Here is a 6442-nt window from a genome sequence, read left to right as displayed (position 1 = left end):
TGACCCCCTGCTGGGGCTGCTGCCAGAAAATCACACCTTCAGCCCTAACCTGGATTTCCACAATTTGGGAGGGGGGAGATCTCCCCCCTCCTCCCTATCTAGAGTAATGCTACTGAGCATGTGCAATAAGCCACCTATGATTGGCTGTGACCTATACTAGGTGGGCAATCATCCCTCCCTTATTTTGGGGGTCACATTGTGAGGGGGGGGGGGGGGGGGCTCACAAGGTGACCCCCCTCCTAGGGATCTAGGGGGGTGGTGCCCCCCCTTATTTTATTTATATATATATATATATATATTTATTTATTTATATATATGTATATATATATATATATATATATATATATATATATATATATATATATATATATATATATATATATATATATATATATATATATATATATATATATATATATATATATATTTATTTAGTTATATACACACACACACACACACACACACACACACACACACACACACACACACACACACATATATACATACATGATTCTGAAAACAAATAGGCAACAATCTCAGTCAGGTAAATTGTGTTTATTGATAAATAAAAAAACAGTATACAGTATACTTTGGCTATTCAAAAATAGCAGATCTACAAGCTCATGGTGTGGTACTGAGTGCAGCGCTGTGAGAATGCCTGACTTGCGGTTGGAGTTAGTACAGAGGCCTTGATAGGGTACAACCAAAAAGGTGTATTTATTTTGATTGTTCACCGACAATACAAACAATACATGAACACAGGAAGCTCGCCACACAGGTGACATGGTGGTGTCCAGCTCTCATCCTACCACCCTCTGCCCTTCTAACTTGGTCCAGCCCAATTACTCTGGCCACAGGCACAACTTACAGGGACATGTTAAGCTTTCAATAATCACCCAGCATTCCCTATATTGCACTACTCAAACATATTGCTCTCTTATCACACTCATACCCATTACACATTGCACTTGCCCTTCATGATTATAATTCAATAAATACTTAAAATCATTGTGCAAAATTCAACTGTGCAAAACCTCAGTAACAGAGGACCTCAGAACAGAGAGCTGTTACATTTCCTCTCTCCTCTCTCCAAGCTCTTCAATCCTCATGGTGCTGGCCAGGCTATGGGAGAATCTCAGTCACAACAGTCCTCTCCTCTCCAAGTTCTTCAATCTTCTGGACTTGAACAGGACACTCTCACACTTTCCCCCTCTCAGGCTATGGGAGGAGGAATGCATATAAATACACATATATTACCCCTCTCCTCAAGACCATGGGGACACTCGCACCTCCCCCCCCCCTCTCTCCAAGCTCCTCAATCAACATGGGCTTGGTAGAGGCTCTGGGAAACATCTTCACACTTGGTTGTAGTTCTCGTTCACTTTAGTTCATAGAGTCAATGTCCATTAAAATAATATTAGGCACGTGCTGCTGGTGAGCGGGGGAACCAGGCAAACTGCCCACTCATCTGTCCTGCTGACATCCAGTAGGCCTATGTGCAATTTGCTCAGATGTGCTCACCCATTGTTCAATGTCATAATTGTGTGGCGATAAAAGCAGCCTGGGCTCGGTGGAGTGGTGGCTCCCCACCCTGGTCTCCTCAGCTCCTTCTCGACACTGCTCTCGACACACGGACTCTCTCCCCATGTGCTGGTCTTTGGCTGCCCGACGAGAGGATTCTTTCTCCATGGGCTGGTCTCTGGCTGCCCATGTCTGGAGTGGACCACAGACCTCCACATCTCGGCACGCTCCTCCAGCCTTCCCTCTGGCTTCGCTGCTGCCATGGCCCCTGGTCAGCTGATGAGCCCACTCTGTCCTCTGGCACCTCCGGCTTGTCTCCCTCCTCTGAACTTCTTAGCATGGCCTTTCTCCATCAGTCTCCAGACATGCAGTCCTGGTGGTCATCAACTGTAAAACATAGAATAGCAATTAAATTATGTATTAAATTACCATTATTACAGGAACACAGAATGTAAAACAAAAAACATCTTACAAACAGTTCCATATAACTTACCCTCAATCTTCTCTGTCGGCTCTTCATTGAGGCATTCATCTTTTTCTTCTGGTCATTATTCTCTGGCTGGTCCAGGCGATGGCTTCTTTTCAGAGACTCAAGTGAGTCCTGCAAGCAGCTAAAATACAAGGAAAATACAATTAGGATCTATTTAGTTGTTTATCTACACAAACAACACAATTCCACATCTACACTGCTCTAAAAGAGAACTTACATGTGACTGCAATTTTAACTGGCCCCTGTAAAAGTCTACGCTGGTGGAAGATGTACTTATATATTTTACTTAAGTAAAAGTAGCATATATTTTCTTACCCGTTATAACGACACGGTCTACGTCAGGGAAAGCAATGCCGACCTGATCCAACATGGGTCATCGCTGCAAGATTATGTGGAGAATTGATACTGAAAATAGAAAAGCAGCATGTTAGTTGATTCCAGAGCAGACACACTGCCACCAGTTGCAGAGTGCAGACTGCAGCCACCCCCATTTGGAACTCACACCTCCACCCCCGTCCTGTTCAAAGCCTATATCAAACCCCACCTTCCCCCTCCCCCTAATTCAAATCTCCCTTAGTCTTAGCTTAATGTTTTCTTTTTAGCCTTTTTAAGAATTTCTCTCCTGATAAAGTTGTTTGTTTTGTTTTGTTTTGTTGTAAAGCGACTTTGGGTACTAAGAAAAGCGCTATATAAATGTTATGCATTGTTATTATTTAGCTGGGGTAAATTACACAGTGATACAAACAAACAATTCATTACCTTTCTTGTGAATCAAGTCTCAGGGCATTGTTTTCAGAGTTGTGTAAACGGCTCACAATCTCCTGCAAACAGAATGATTCACAAAGTTAGTTGGGACTATAAAAGCATAAAGGCCTTCTCTCCTTGGGTGGACACACACAGCATGCATGAATCAGTGGAATTCTCAGTCCTTAGTTCTGAAGTAGCCTAAAAACTAAGTAAAACCCAAAGGAAATGTATGTATTAACTCAAAGATAACAAAGGGGAAACTGTAAACTTAATACATGTAACAGAGGATTTTTTCTTTCAAAAAACAAATAATCTGACTACTCTGCAGACATGTAATTGATAAATGCAAATTCAGTTAGTTTGCAAAAACAAACAAATTTCACAATTACGACATAAAGTGTTCCAGGTTTCCTGCTACAGTAATCCATGGCATATAATATTATGCTCTTGTGATACTAGTGCAATACAATATAATGTATCCTACTAACAATTTATAAATACGTCATGTAGGCTTGAAGCTTACCTTAATTCAAGTATGTTGAGTCAGTCAGCTAGTCAAGTCAACTGATTTTCATCTGGCTGCAGTGGATGGCAGTTAAGATTTCAAAAATGTGATAACCTGATTGGCCAAACTGAGAAGGAAAGTCATTGGTTGTGAATGGCTGTGCTGTAGAGAGACACTGCAGCATTCACATGATAATTAGCAACTTTGGTCAAAGCTGTCTGGAATGGGAAATGTTGTTATACTTTATAACATCTCAGAGGCAACTATTGCACTTTTTACTACAATGTAATTAATTAAAAACTTTTGTTAAGATACTTAGATTTAGATTAAGAGTATACATAAAAAAACATAGATTAACAAATTAAGCCCTACATTATACAAAGCATTGCAATGTGATTTTTTTCAAAAGACCATAGTTAAGATTTAGACGAGTTAAATTACTTTTTAGATTTAGATTTGAAAAACATAGATTAACAAAGATATTGAAAAAAATTTATATTGTTTTGTTCCATTTTTGCAACGTAAACCTGCCAAACCTGTGTTTTATTGCTGATTAAGCTCATTTGGAGAGAGAGAGAGAGAGAGAGAGAGAGAGAGAGAGAGAGAGAGAGAGAGAGACTCTTTATATGGCAACATTCCAACAGCAATACACATCTTCATGTTCATTAAAGACAAAACTAAGTGAACCCAAAAAAAAGAGGACCCAGCACAGCGAAGGAACCCAAAGTCAACACTCTGCACCAATTTTTTAAACCTGAAAATCTCTTGCTTGATAAAACACCCTCTTCCTGTTAACCTGTCCTCATCACCCCTCATCCCGACATCTACATTACTATTGTATTCTTGGGAACAAATATGGGAAATGTTCTTATTCACTTAGATTATACAAAAAAAAAGATTAACAAATTAAGCCCTTAACAAAAATATTGAAAATTATATTTTAGTTTTGTTCCATTTTTGCTTTGGCAATGGGGAGAGGGAGAGGGAGAGGGAGAGAGAGACCCCCTCTTTAAACAAAGAGTGAATTTGGATGTCAAAGGAAATGGCCAGTCTCCTGCTGGGTCTTTGTCTGGCAGAGGAACGGTAAATCACTGATTTCCAAATGTATATAGACAAATTTCACAGTAAACATTTTCAACTGTAAATTTCCAATGACATACAAAAACACCAGCAAACTGCGGGTTTACTGAGCAACTGCAATTGCCCGAATTTGCCCATTAATGCCTCTTTTCATGCAGTGATTGTTCAACCTTCTTTCCCCACTCGACCACTCCCATTAGCTACCTCACATGTACTATCATGGCGTCTGCAAACATATCAGAGTTATACTTTAGTACCCGGACCCACACGCAGCTATGCGGACAGTGAGGAGCAACAACCCGTCGGGGATGTTTCCTAGTGGAACTGACAGAATGTACACGGACCGTGGACGGTGGACGCTTGTCTCTCGAGTAAGTAAACATGCTGTAAAGTTGCCACTATCACTATAATCTCATGATGTATCCCTCAGGTAGACTAAACTAGCTTGTGGAGCCGTGACTTTGCCTGTAGCCACGGAAACCCATGTCTTTTTTTTTGGGAACATGACAACCTGGTTTTGGCACTTTCTCCATTCACAACCCTTTCATCTACATAAACGTTCATATTTCAAATATAAAGTTCTTACCCCGTGGCCACAGATGTTACAATTGGAATCGGATGGGTCTAAGTACCCGTATTTTTCAAAAAAACCAACATTTAAATCCGAATGGTGGCCATTTTCTCTTAGATGTATGATGTATCAGAGAGCAATATACATCCCAACCGATAGGGTCGCGTAATTGAAAGCATAAGGAGAAAATGGCCACCGATTGGATTAAAATGCTTTTTATTAAACAATACGGAAGATACTGGTACTTAGACCCACCTGATTCAAATTGTAACATCCGTGGCATGAGGTCAGCACTTTATATTTGAAATATGAACGTTTATGTAGATGTACGGTCTGTACATGTAGAAAGTGCAAACACCAGGTTGAAGCTCCGCCATGACTGACATGTTTCAGAGCTACTCAGTACATGACAACGTCAGGTCCCGAAAATAGCAGATCTACAAGCTCACAACGCGTCGCGGACTCGACACTTTGTGAGCTTGTAGGTCTGCTATTTTTTGGTGCGCATGCAACTAAGAATAAATTAGGTATCACGTCGGATGATATCCATGTAAACTAAATCTAATCTAATGTGTTCTTTCCAATGACAGGACAGAAAGTTGTCATCAGCCTGCAAAAATGAAGGAACTGCAGATGAAGACCTGGGACACTACAGCCATATATATATTTTTTCTAAATAAAACGGTTACATTTACACACTGCTTGCTCTACTCATTGGTATATTCTACATTGTGTAAGCATTTATAATGACAAAATGTATTTACACCCAATTCTATAAGGGTTCTTTTGAACTGTTTCATGATAGATGGTCTTTCATTTGGCAGAATGGTACATAATTACATGACTGTAAGCATTACAGATATAATAGTGAAAAACTCTTGTACATTCTGTTAGTATTTACTTCTACATGATCATAATTTTTCTGGGGACCCCAGCACATTGGATTCAACTTTACTGGTCTTAGATACAATAGGCTATAGTAAAACCTAATATTATCCATATACACCAATTGAAAGCATGAAACGGTCTCATTTGAAAAAAGAGAAAAAAACCGATTAGGTTGTGTATGACAAGAGTATTTGAACATTAGCATGTCATTCTAAAGTAATGCCCATGTTTTCTATAAGTTTAGTCCAAAGAATATAACTGGAAATGACAGTGAAACATTATGCTCTCAGAAATAAGGAGTCACACATGACATGAGTATGAAACGTTTTGTTTTATTATAATATTGTTGACTATGCTGCATCTCCATGGATGTCCCGACTCCCAAGTAGAAGATGGACGTCACGTCACCAGCACCGGACTGTATGGTGGGATGGAATGTAGAAAAAAAATTGATGCACGCGCGCTCGCGCACACACAGACACACACGTTTAGTGTTATTATGCTAATTTATACATGATATATTTAGTTTACTATAAGATACAATCAAATCAATACAGAACACAATACAACAGCAGCCAAGACTAGTTTCACCTTGCTGGCGCAACAAAGACACAGTGATGATGGGACTGACATGGTAGAT

At 39.8% G+C, this 6442-nt stretch overlaps 1 long non-coding RNA gene across 1 annotated transcript; it reads right to left on the bottom strand.

Annotated features, from left to right (window-relative positions):
• Positions 1-1591: 1591 nt before the first annotated feature.
• On the bottom strand, positions 1592-2826 carry LOC308082498. The gene is made up of 3 exons (XR_013932929.1): positions 2771-2826; positions 2327-2416; positions 1592-2132 (listed from the first exon to the last, which is right to left on the bottom strand). It is a non-coding gene; the product is annotated as an uncharacterized lncRNA (long non-coding RNA).
• Positions 2827-6442: the final 3616 nt, after the last annotated feature.

The sequence above is a fragment of the Gymnoscopelus braueri genome (assembly GCF_963280865.1).
Source record: "Gymnoscopelus braueri genome assembly, chromosome: 3".
In the NCBI taxonomy this organism is placed as follows: Eukaryota; Metazoa; Chordata; class Actinopteri; order Myctophiformes; family Myctophidae; genus Gymnoscopelus; species Gymnoscopelus braueri.
Note: the sequence above shows the minus strand (reverse complement) of the source record. Positions and strands in the feature narration are given on the sequence as shown.